This window comes from Megascapheus bottae, chromosome 22 (assembly GCF_031878675.1).
Source record: "Megascapheus bottae isolate mThoBot1 chromosome 22, mThoBot2.hap1, whole genome shotgun sequence".
In the NCBI taxonomy this organism is placed as follows: domain Eukaryota; kingdom Metazoa; phylum Chordata; class Mammalia; order Rodentia; family Geomyidae; genus Megascapheus; species Megascapheus bottae.
In genome coordinates this window covers 29,491,985-29,504,725 of record NC_143530.1, presented here as the reverse complement: position 1 = coordinate 29,504,725, position 12,741 = coordinate 29,491,985, and the positions used below count along the sequence as shown (strand labels likewise).

At 40.6% G+C, this 12,741-nt stretch overlaps 1 pseudogene; it reads right to left on the bottom strand.

Moving 5' to 3' along the window:
- Window positions 1-5,030: 5,030 nt before the first annotated feature.
- On the bottom strand, window positions 5,031-5,376 carry LOC150048443 (small ribosomal subunit protein eS26 pseudogene; annotated as a pseudogene).
- Between the last annotated feature and the right edge of the window lie 7,365 nt (window positions 5,377-12,741).

The following is a 12,741-nucleotide window of genomic DNA, read 5'->3' as shown; positions in this document are numbered from 1 at the left end:
TGTTGGGCAGACTCTATCTCTATTTTCTGTTTTTTTTTTTTTTTGCCAGTCCAGGGCTTGAGCTCAGGGCCTGAGCATTGTCCTTGGACTTTCTTAAAGCTAGTGCTCTAACACTTGAGCCTCAGCACCACTTCCAGCTTTTTCCCTATGTATGTGGGACCGAGGAATCGAACCCGGATCTTCGTGCATGCTAGGCAAGCACTTTACCACTAGGCCAAACTCCCGGTCCCTAGACTCTTTATCTCTTGAGGGACACCTCCAGCCCTCTTTTGTGTTTGTTGTTTTCTAGGTATGGTCTCACTTGATGCTTGGACTGGCCTGGCCTGGCCTGTGATCATCTTACTTGTGCCTTCCTGTGTTGCTGGGGATGACAGTTGTGTGACATTTAATCCTGTGTTTCCCATATTACTAGGATGACAGACACACACTATGATACCTTGCAGTACAATGGAGTCTCAAGAACTTATTCCTGGGCCGGCCTTGATCTTTCACACTTCAATCCGACACTGAAGTAGCTAGGTTTATAGGCTTGAGACAGGATGCCTAACACTGAGCTTTTTGGCAGTCCTTTCTATGGCTTTCAGGTTTCTGGAGGACTTACCTAAGGAAGGTATAGTTCCTGATAGTACATAGAAAATGTATGCACCTGATAGAAATGTATGAAACACAGCCACTCGTTTTCTATTCTATCAGGGAAACACTACCTATCATTCAATAGATTCACTCAATAATTTATTCAGCAAGTATTCATCAAGCAGCTCTACCAGCCCAGTTCCAAACCAAGAAGACAGAAAAACAAAGTCCTTATTTTTATAGAGCTTGCTTTCCACTGTGAGTTGACAGATAATAAACCAATTTGTTGAGTACTATTTTGTAATAAAAGAAAAGAGGCTTTGCTTGTTGGAAACTTGTTTAGGTTTTACATAGAAAATTGGACCGAGCTTTCTGAAGTATTTTCAACTGATTGCTGCATACATACAATAGTTAATTTTTCCCCCAGACCAGGAGCTCATTAAAGTTCTCCAATAACTGTGCGCTTCAATGGACAAACAGTACAAGGCTGATCTGAAATGTCACTCTCCTCCCCTTTTCTTGCTGTTTCTGGATTTATTATCATTGTTAATGTTTAATTATTCCAGGGACACAATATGCAAAGTCTTTGGTTTCTAAATGGGTCTATAAATCCTATGACAAACTATACACAGAAACAAATTTTATTATTTGAGAAACATTTGCTGCACCAGGAACGAGATGGGATTTATACATCAGCCTGATCAATTTTCCAATGATTGAGTGGGCAACCCACTGCACTATCTGATTAAGGCAGAAGAAATTGCTCTGAGATTTAGGGAGGGAGGTCCAATCTAAAAGGACTGATGTTCATTGTATACAAAAATTTTGCAAGCATGGGACAAATTAGCAACTTGTAGCAAAAACTCCATTCTTCAAATTGAGAATGCTCTTAAGAGTAAACTCCTGATGAGATTTTGAAAGTAATTTTTTAAAATAAAAGCTGAAGGACTGCTGGGTGCCAGTGGCTCATACCTATAATTCTAGCTTCTCAGGAGGCTGAGAGCTGAGGATTGAAGTTCAAAGCCAGCCCCAGTGCAAAAAGTCCAAGAGATTCTTATCTCCAAATAACTGCAGAAACTGGAAGTCTCAGAAGAGCTCAGGGACAGCACCTAGGCCCAGAGTTTAAGCCCCATGACTGAAAAAAAAGGGAAAGGTAAAACATTAGATAGGAAGAACTGTAGTAAAGAATGGGAGAGAAAAAGTGGAGGTGTGGCTCAAATGGTAGAGTGTTAGCCTTGAGTTGGAAAGCTAAGGGACAACTCCCAGTCCTTAAATCGAAGTCCTCACTTTATACACCACCCCCCATGATCTTTCACATGATATGTAAGGAATCTTGTGTACTATTATAGCAACCTTTTGTTGCTTCTAGAACTTCCTGGCTATTAAGATGAGATTTATCCCTGTCATATTTAACCCAAATTATTGAAGTGCACATTTTGTTGTACTAGCATGCATTATTTGGAAATAATGGCCTCTTCCTCCTCCCCCCCTCCTCTTTCTGAAAATACCAAGGCTTCCTTTATTTTCCTTTTTTAAAAATGGCCCTGTTGCTAGGAAGGAGACACAGCTCACTGGCTTTGGGAAGCAGCCATAATGCCTGGCACGTGCCAGAAGAGGTGAAGTGGAGTTCTCTTGTCTTGGCAACAGTGACCTGCCGGGGACTCTGGGGAACTTAAGAGATGCTGGACATCCTTGCTGGGAGTAGGCCAGGGGCTTCCAGAGTTCACTGGCTTGCCCCCCTGCTCCTCCTATCATTGAATGGGTCAGTACTTTGTTCTCTTTTGGAAATATTGAGAATATCCAAAATGTAATAAATATGTGTCAGGCCCTCTTTTAATGTCACACACACACACATACACACACACACACACACACACACACACACACACACGCACATTTGTTTCTTTATCCTCAGGGCAGCTCACCAGGTAGATACAACTACATACGACCCTTTCCTAGTCCCACCTACTCCACCACTCTAAAACCCTAAACATTTGTTTTTAAGGAGATTCTTTTGGTAGAAAAATGCTATCTAAATTGAAGACTCTGTTTACAGTTTTCATTGATCCCACCTAGGTGAATCTTAATTTGTTTCACTCACAACAACAACAAATCCCACTAAAGACACATATGAATGATGTGTTGGTACTTATTCTTGTACCAGACTCTATGGGGATGAGATAAAATGGAGAATCTCTATTGAAGAAATCCTGATTTTCTTTCTTGGTGGTACTAGAGTTTGAATTCAAGGCCTTGTGCTAGCTTGGCTGGTGTTCTATCACTTGAGCCATACCTCTAGCACTTGTTTTTGCTGGTTATTTTGATGATGGAATCTCACAGACTTTTCTGCCCAGACTAGCTTTGAATCACAGCCCTCCAAGTCTTAGCCTCCTAAGCAGCTAGGATTACAGGAATGAGCCATTGGCTTCCAGCAGAAATTCTAACTTCTTAAATACCTTCGTGTCCAAGGATTTTTGACAACAGAATTCTACACGTATTAAGTGGTGATCTTCATTTACCACATGAGAAAACTAAGGCATACTTTAACAATGTGTCCAGGATCAAACATGTAGTGAGACCTCTGAAGACTGACCAGTTAAATTCCAGAGCGTCAGTTCTGGACTTTGGAGAAAATGATATCTTGGCTGTTATACACATCTGCTGGCTTATCTTCCAGTTTGTAATATCAGCAAATTAACATCTCCCTCCTCCCCCACCCCAGCTCTTGGAAACCAATGGGACTTGCCCAGCATTGTTGTAATTAGCAACTTGGACCTGTAGCTAGGATTGTAGGCAAGAGTCAACAGTGCCTAGTTAACAGTTGATAGTCATATCTCCTCAGAAAACCAGTTCCCAGTAGCTACCCTGAGGCTCAAAGCTTCCCAGTTATCCAGTTTTCAGACTCTGGTCATCAGCCAATGTTTGAGCATGACTAAATGGTAGGTCTGTAAGCTATAGAGACATCTTCCCCTTAGAAATGTTAAGTGGCCCTAGGAAACCATACTTCGGAGGAACAGAAGAGAGGCTGGATGGAGGCTGGTGACATGCGATATCCCTAAGGAAAGAATGGCTCCTTTTCCATAAGCCCTGGATCAAAGGATTGAAACAAAAGATCAGGTAATTTCAGGGCAAGCTGCTATCAGTCAGAGACTGATCTTTTCCACTGAGTCAGAGGCAAATCTCTGCTTTAAAGCAAAACGTATTTGCCATGTCCAATTGTAATGTTCACTGAATAAAATGGGGGGAAATGCTTTGTGCATATTTCTGTAAAAATAGTGCTTACCAGAGCCGTGGCTTGCCTCCACTCACCTGGAATTTAATCAGGTTAAGTTCTTGGCTGTAAATGGTCATTTTCTGACCCCTAACTGTTTCCTCAGTTAGGCTTTTGATGCTCAAGATCAGAGACTTCGTATTAGGGAGTAAAAAGCTTAAGTGTTACACTAGATGCCAGATGGTTCAAGCCTATAATCCTAGCTACTCAAAAGGCTGAGATCTGAGGATCATGATTCAAACTCAGCTTGGGCAGGAAACTCAGTAAGACTCTTATTTTTAATTACTTACCAGAAAACAAGAAGTGAAACTGTGGCTGAAAGTGATAAGAGTACTAGCCTTGAGTGAACAAGTTCAGGGACAGCTCCCTGGCCCCGAGTTCAAGTCCTATAATCAACCAAAGGGTGTGTGTGTGGGGAGAAGTTCCTGAAAGTGCTTCTGTCTTCACCAAAGGCTTTCCATTGGAGTGAGTGAGGCTATCTCATCCCTCCAAGGACAGATTATGGCCCCTCTCAACTCCATTCTCCAGTAACGCCTACAGTTACCCTGTTGAAGATGCTTCCACAGAACTTTTTTTTTCTTTTTTTTTTAAATTGTAATTAGTAAAAGGGTTACATGATATTTGCCAGATAGAAGGTGCATTAATTCACATACATTGACACCCTTTCACATGTCGTCTTGGTACCCATTACCAAGGGGAGTGTTGGGGAGTGATTACATGGAGAGGACTCTCACAGATTACTGCATTCATGGAAGCATGGATTATCTAAATAATGGTTTTGTTATAAAAGCAGTTCTACTCTGCTTCCCTTCTGATGCTTTATTCATGTTGCAATACAAAAATCCTTTATCAGATGTCAGCACCATGATCTTGGACTTCGAAGTGCAAATCTGAAAAAACATATCCCTCCTTTTCATACACATTACTCAGTCTTAGGTATTTTATTATAGCAATAAAAATTGGCTTAGATGGTCAAACTTGAGATTCTATGGCCCCCTAAGAAATCAACAAAATGCAGTGCCATCTTTTTCTAAAAGTAGATCACATTTTTTCTTACTTTTCCTTTACATTCTTCAAGTGGTACGCGTGCGCGCGCGTGCGCGCACACACACACACACACACACACACACACACACACACACACACACACACACAGCTTTTCTTCATTCTTTAAGTATCCAGATCCTTACATGGGTCTTGGTGGAGGTCGTCCAGCTGCACCAGCAGGTCTAAATCCCTGTGGGGTTGTTTGGTCTTTCTGGGCTTCACGAGACGGTTCCTGACCACCTTGCTGTGAATGGCATGACTCATGCAGTAATGGAGCTTTATGTGGAGCTTGAGAGGCACAGAAGCGTGAAGACACTGGCTTCGGAAATGTCCCTGACGGCCGCGGCCTCTACTACCTTCCGAATGCTGAACTTGTTCATGCCTTTGTTCTTGGGCACGCATTGGGCACAGTTCGTACAGTCAACAGGCTGCACATGGCTGCAACCCTTTATGGCCTGACTGTTGATCCTCCTCTTTTTCACCATCTTGGGAGGGAGGGCCAGGGAGAGCTTTGTACTCTTGTGGATAGTTAGTGTGTGTGTGTGTGTGTGTGTGTGTGTGTGTGTGTGTGTGTGTGTGTGTGCGTGTGTGTGTATCTGTTTAGTGTGTGTTGGACTTGAGCTCAGTGCCTTGCACTCTTGAAGCTTTTTCTCACTTAAGCACTCTGCCACTTGAATCACAGCTCCATTTTTGGCTTTTTGGTAAAGATAAGAGTCTCATGGGTTTTCCTGTCTGGGCTGGTTTCAAACCACCACCCTCCATCTCAGTCTCCTGAAAAGTTAGGAATACAAAAACATGAGAAGGGATATCAATGTGTGTGAAGTAATGCATCTTCTATCTATTAATTACAATAAAAATATATGGAAAAAAGTTAGGATTACAGGCATGAACCCACTGCAGCCTGACATTGTTTAATTTTTTTGGTAAATTCTTGTGAATAGGTATTCTTGCTTTTCAATTATGCTATGGCATTTGAATGAAAGGAGCTAAAGATAAGAAAGTGCTAAATCTAGATAGAACTTCATGAAAATTCCATTCAAGAAACATTATTGTCTCTTCTTTTTTATATTATTTTTCCTTTTTATCTTCAGATAAACTGTTGGGAGGTGGTATAGCTAGGTAATATTCTGCCATGAGTTTTGTTTGCAACTCAGGTTTACTTCGAGGATTATATGTAGACTATTAATAAAACTATTATATATGAAAAAACAAAATAATTTTGTTTCTTTTTAAAGTTTTAAATAATAATAATAATTATTATTTCTTTTTGCCAGTCCTGGGGACTGAACTCAGGACCTGAACACTGTCCTTTGGCTATCCTCAAAGCTAGAGCTCTACCACTTGAGCCATGACACTACTTCTGGCTTTTTTATGTATGTGGTACTGAGGATTTGAGTCCCGGTCTTTGTGCATGCTAGGCAAGCACTCTACCATTAGGCCAAACTCTTGACCTTTAAATTATTTTTTAAGGCAATGTCTCACTGTGTAGTCCAGGCTAGCCTCAAACTCATGATCCTCTGATTTTAGCTTCCCAAGGGCTGGGGTAAGAGGTATGAGGCATAATGCCTGGCTCAGAATTAATTGTTGACATGTGATGCTTTTGGCTGTGGTAATAATCTCTTTTATCTGTAGGTGACTAGCTGGGAAAGCATGTAGGAAAAGGTGATTTCTTCAGGAATGTTTCTACAGCTGCCTCTCTTGGCAATAAACACACAAGTTTGCATGGCAGGGCCACTGTTACCGAGGCAGCCCACACTGCCTTGTCTCCCTGGAAGCTCTTGTGTTTGATAAGCATTATCCCTTTGTACAAACAAGAAATACCCAGCCATTGTTTTTCCCCAAGTGGCATCTAGGAGACAAGCATTTATAAGATGTGGTGGAATAAGACAGACCTTTATCTGCATTCTGGTCCCTCCTCTGACTGCAGTATGATCTTGACAAGTAGTAAATGCTGCATGATACAAACCAGAGAACAGGTTTAAGATCTGAAAACAAGACAAAGGCAGGTGATGGTGGCTTATGCTTAGCTACTTAGGAGGCTGAGATCTGAGGATTCCTATTCGAAGTCAGCTAAGGCAGGAAAATCTGTGAACTGTAACTACTCAGAAAACCAGAAGTGGCTTGGTGGCTCAAGTGGTAGAGTGTTAGCCTTGAGCAAAAGAAACTCAGGACACCGCTCAGGCTCAGAGTTCAAGTCCCAGCACTGCAGGGGGGGGGGTGGTAAAAAAAAAAAAAAGGAAGAAAGAAATCCAGACAAGTCTGGGTGTGGATAGAAAGTGCTTCTTAGATATTCAGCCCTAATATCCTGTTAGCTCTTATTGGAAAACAATTCAGCCTCTTTAAATAGGCACTGGGGATAGATCTTGTGTGTGTGTGTGTGTGTGTGTGTGTGTGTGTGTGTCTGTGGGTGTGTGTCTGTGGGTGTGTGTCTGTGGGTGTGTGTGGGTCTGTGTGTGTCTCTGTGTGTGTTTGGAGCTTGAACTCAGGGCTTCAAACACTCACACAAGGATATTTCTCTACCACTTGAACTATATCTCCACTTCTGTCTTTTTTTTGGTGGTTAACTGAAGAGTCTGACAGACTTTTCTGCCTGGTTTCTTTTGGCCTATGATCTTCATATCTCTAGCCTCCAGAGTAGGTAGAATTATAACTGTCAGCAGCCCACTGACAATCACAGTATGTTTGAAAGAAGAGTGCCAGTTGGGAAAAAATATCTACACAGTCCTAGTCCCTGATGGGCCAGTGCTGAGGGCCCAGGTGATTTTACACATACAGAAGGTTTGTCATTCAGCCAAGCAACTGATAGTTGCAAGCACACAACTTTTGAGGAAAGTGCAAACATTGTAGAAGACAGCAAACAAGGCATCCTATCTGCCCCTTGGCGGGGACGAACAGTTCCTCAAGTCTTCTAGTCCTTGCTACTTCAGAGTCAGTTTTGTGATTAGCTACCACAACTGGTCCTTTGTCAGAAGACAGACAAGCCATGTCCTGCAGTCAGGCCCAGGCCACAAGAATGTGCGTAGATTTTCTGGCCAGTGATGCATGGTTTCAAGATAAATTAAAAAAAATGATTAGGAAAAATGCTCTTTTGTATTATCCACATATTCAGCATGTAGGTGTGCCTCTATCTTTTGTGAGGGATCCAGTTCCCAATATTATTATTATTTTTCACTCAAGGAACTGGAATGTTTCTTGAAGTGCAGTTCTCCTGGCAATGAATTCACGCAGCTTCTGTTTATCTGAGAATATCTGATGTTACTTTCATTTTTTGGAAATATTTTAGTTGTGTAGATTTGTAGGTATATCAGTTGTTTGTATAGTGCCTTCAAGATGGCATCCTTCCCTCCTCTTTTGTTGAATCTGGTAACCACTTAGGAATCATTTTTTGTTATTATTGTTGAATCTGATGGCCAATTAGGGAGCATGCTTTCTTTCTCAGTCATGCTTTTCTTTTGTTGCTTACTTAAATCTGTTTCGTTATAAGTAGTTGTACAAAGCAGTTACAATTTCATTGTTTTGAACAGTTCCCTTTTATCTTTGTTTTCCAGAAATTTGATGATGATGTGCCTTATTGTGGTTCCAGCTCTGTGTGTGTGTGTGTGTGTGTGTGTGTGTGTGTTCCTGTGTGTTTTAGTCTGGAGTTGGAACTGTCTTGGAAATATTTGGAACTGCCAGTTGAATTTACATTTGGAAAATTTTAGGCTTCTATTTCTTTAAATATTTTCTGCTTGAATTTTTATCTCTTTCTTTCTGAATTCTGATTTTTTTTGTATAGATCTCTAATGCTGTTAACTTAAAAAATCTTACTTATTACTTATCCCTTAATGTTTTTGTTTTGATTTGAAATTTAAAATCCCATATTTTTATTTTAAGTGATACAACTTTTTAGTTCATATTAAATAATATATTTCAAATACATTTTATAACAGCTGATTTTTATTATTTCTCTGCCGAGATCACCCACCGTTTCATTCATTTCTTCCTTAAAATCCTTAATCATTGCCTGACACAGTAGCATGCTCTTCTAATCCCAGCACTCAGGAAGCTGAAGTTGGAGATAGATTATAAATTCCAAACCAGTTTGGATTATACATTAAGACACTATTTCAAAAAACAGCCAGTGGCTCTTGCCTGTAACACCTGCTACTTAGGAGCCTGAGATCTGAGGAATGAGGTTCAAAACCAGCCAGGGCATGAAAGTTCCTGAGACGCCAATCTCTGCTTAACCATCAGAAAATCAGAAGTGATGCTGTGGCTCAAAGTGGTCTAGTGCTAATCTTGAACTGATGAGCTTAGGGATAGTGTCCAGGCCCTGAGTTCAAGCACCATGACTGACAATAAAAAAATTCCTTTTAATCATTTTTTGACCATGTGTAGATTTTTATTACTGGCTGCTTACTAAATCAACAAATTAATACATATCTAAGTATCAACATATGTAGCTATTTTGCCATTCATAAGTATTGGGAAATAGGGCATTGTTATTATTTTTAAAATAGTTGTAATTAACATATAATACCATAGATAGACTATAATAATACAAATAATTAGAATATAATAAAGCTTATTTAAGGATGCAATGCTTTTAATCATTTTGATGGTAGCTGTTATAAACTCCTTGTGTTCCTATCAGCTGATATGTTTGTATGAGTGGCACTTTCCTGCTTCTAATTTTTCCATTCAGTGAATACTAATTTTTCAGTGTATACTAATTTTTCCAGTCAGTGATAGGCATTGTGCTGTTGAGAATTTGAATTATCCTGAATTTCATCAGGAAACATTCAACATTCTTAACAGAATCTTTTAACAAATGCCATTGAGGAGCTAACCCAGGGCAGCTAAGCTTTATCACTGTCAGAATTTGGATTAGACACCGTTGGAACAGGCCTACAGGACAGAGGAACGACACCTCAGAGATGTGTCTTTTTTGGAGTTTCACTTTAATTCCTGTAATCTTGCTCACTGTGGCTGATAAAACTCTACTGTCTCCCAGTATCAAGCCTCCTCTAGAATCTGTCATGTTTCTAACCTCTCTTTGGTTATGCTTTGCCAGGGATTGTAGAATTTTGAACTGCATGTGTTTAACTCAGTATTTAGCTGAAGAATCATGAGGATATGAAAATTTAGTCACCTCAGCAACCAGACTTCCATCTGTGTTTTATACCAGATAGATATTGTTCTGTGTGTTGTCTATCTGTGCCATAGCTTAGAGAGAGCCATCTAGATAGAAAGTCAGGGTGAGAGCCCCTCTTTCTTTCACCACAGTGCCACTTGTGGTTTTCTGGTGGTTAATTGGAGATAAGAGTCTAACAGACTTCCATGCCCAGACTGGCTTTGAACTGCTATCCTTAGATCTTAGCCTCCTGAGTAGCTAGAATTACAGGCATGAGTCACCATCGTCTGGCATGTTGCTTATTTTAAGTATCATGCTCTGTAGGTCTCTATGACTGTGGGCAGACATTTTGGAATGTTCTTCATTCCAGAAAGGAATTGACTAGAGCAATAATACAAGCCATTTCATGGAATCTAAGTATTAAGAATGATGGAGAAAATGTCTTCTGGAAAATGGATTATATATTTTATGCTGAAAATCATTTGTATGTAATTCTCCTAGTAATCTGAAGTTCTGTAACAGACAAAGGGGGGTGCTCTAAAAGTTTCTTTGTGTATATCACTTGCATCTTTAACAACAAGCATAATGGTACTTATGCAGTTTGAAAAGGAAATTAAAAAATAGTAAATAACTTGGTGCCAAGCAGAGATTGGGATTTTCACTTTTAATATCATTTCTCCAAATATTAAAAAAAGTCCACAGCATCTTTAAAGTCAGTTTTCTGTAGCATGTAATAATTTTTTCTTCCCTGCATATGCCATCCTTCAGTCACTTAATTTGTATATGTATTCCTATGACCCTGCAGGAAGGTCTTATCTATGATGCACTTCTTATCAACGGTGCCTACAGCTTAATCCTTGGGGGAGAAAATACTATCCCATCTGAGATAAACTTTTTTCATTTGAGCCCATCATGGTCTTGATGGCTCTGAACTATATTTTCTGGATGTGCCCTTATTGGAGGCAGGGGAATTCTGCATTAAATAGTTTTTTTTTCTAACAAGTGGATTGCAACAAGGGGGGAAAAAAACCCAAGAAAACTTCTTTCTACAACCTCTTGGTGATAGCCTTCATGTCTAAGAGTTGTAGACTCCACTTAATTCAAAGTGGGAACAGATTTTTAAAATGTCAAGGACAGCTGGGGAGTGATTCTCTCAAAGCCCCTAGGCTCAAAATACCTGGGGGGAACAGAAGAAGCTGTACTCCAGGTGCTCAAATAGAAACTGTTGCATCTCAAAGATTCTCCTCTAAAACAATTCCTTTTTCTTCTATTTTCTGGTAATTCCATAACATACATGTCTAGTCTTTTTCTCTGTTATCTTATACACAAATTATAAAACCCTTGGACTTTCAAGATAATGACTTTTTAAAGACAAGTACTTGATTTGAAGGTAGATGACTGAAGGCTAGCCAAGTCTTCATAGTCTTAAGATGGATTCTGGGTGGTTTAAGATAGCTTTACCAGCTAGAGAAGGTAAATGTGAGGAGAAGGAGAACTTTCAATCCCATCTTCAACCTCCCCAGGTAGTTCAAACACTTATAAATCATGCTCGTGTCGTAGTTCCCATAAAAACCCTAAAAAGCAGTGTTGATGGGCTCCATTTGGACAGTCCTGGAGGGTGGTGTACCAGAAATGCCAAGGAAAGTCTGCACCATTTGTGCCTCTTCCATTTGAATATTCTCCAGTATGCTTTCCAATATCTCCCAGAATCAATAGGCAAGCATAATTGTTTTCCTGAGTCCCTTAAACTACTTTAGGAAATCAATGGAACCCAAGGAGGGATTGGGAGAGCATCAATTTACAGCCAATGTGTCAGAGAGGTACAGCTGGCATCAGAAAAGCCTACACTTGGGGGAATTGAGCCTGTATAGTGTGAGGTTGTGTCCAGGCAGACTATGCTGGGTTGACAGGAATTGGAGGACACTCAGTTGGTGTTCACCAGAAGTATATTGAGCAACTGAGTGTTGGCAGCATAGAGGAGGAGAAACACAGTTTGTCTTTTCCCCCTCTTCCATCCCCATTCACCTCTGTGTCCCACCTCTGTTACCCCTCAATCTTGAATTGGTACTGCAGATCTAGAAGCCCAGCTTGATGCCACACCTCCATCTGCCCACTCAGACAGTAGGCATAAACATGAAAAGAATGGGCTCATGCACCCACATTGACTCTTGCTGCTGAAAGCTGAGTCTTTTCTCTATTCAAAGCCTCCAGTGGCCTTACATGTGCCATGAAGATAATGACCTGTTTCCTAGGAATGCTTAAAAACGAAGTGAAATTGTTCTTGCAAATACATCTGCTACACACACACACACACACACACACAGAGTTTTAGAACTCATCCCTGTTATGTATTTTCACCTCTGCCTCCTCACCCTGCCCCTGTGTCCTTGCATGGGACTTAGGAAATAGCTTTCAGTCTGGTGTCTCTGCCCGGAGCCTTTCTTTCCGTGCCATCTTCTGTTTCCAAACAATGAGCTGAACCTGAATGGATACTAACTCTGAGCCCCACTGTCTTCCCAGGCCTTTCTTTGTATGTCCATCCAACTTCTTGGTTCAATGTTTTGGGTTTCCTGAGTTGATTATCCCAAATGCCAGTTTTCTTGAAGTCTCTCCATTCATAGAAAGTGGTTTGTGCTCTTTACTTTCCTAGACAGGCCTGGTTGTCTCTGCTTCTTGTCCTTGTCCGTCTTTCTATACTTCCTTTGCTTTCTGTATCAGAGATTTCCATGAAAATTCT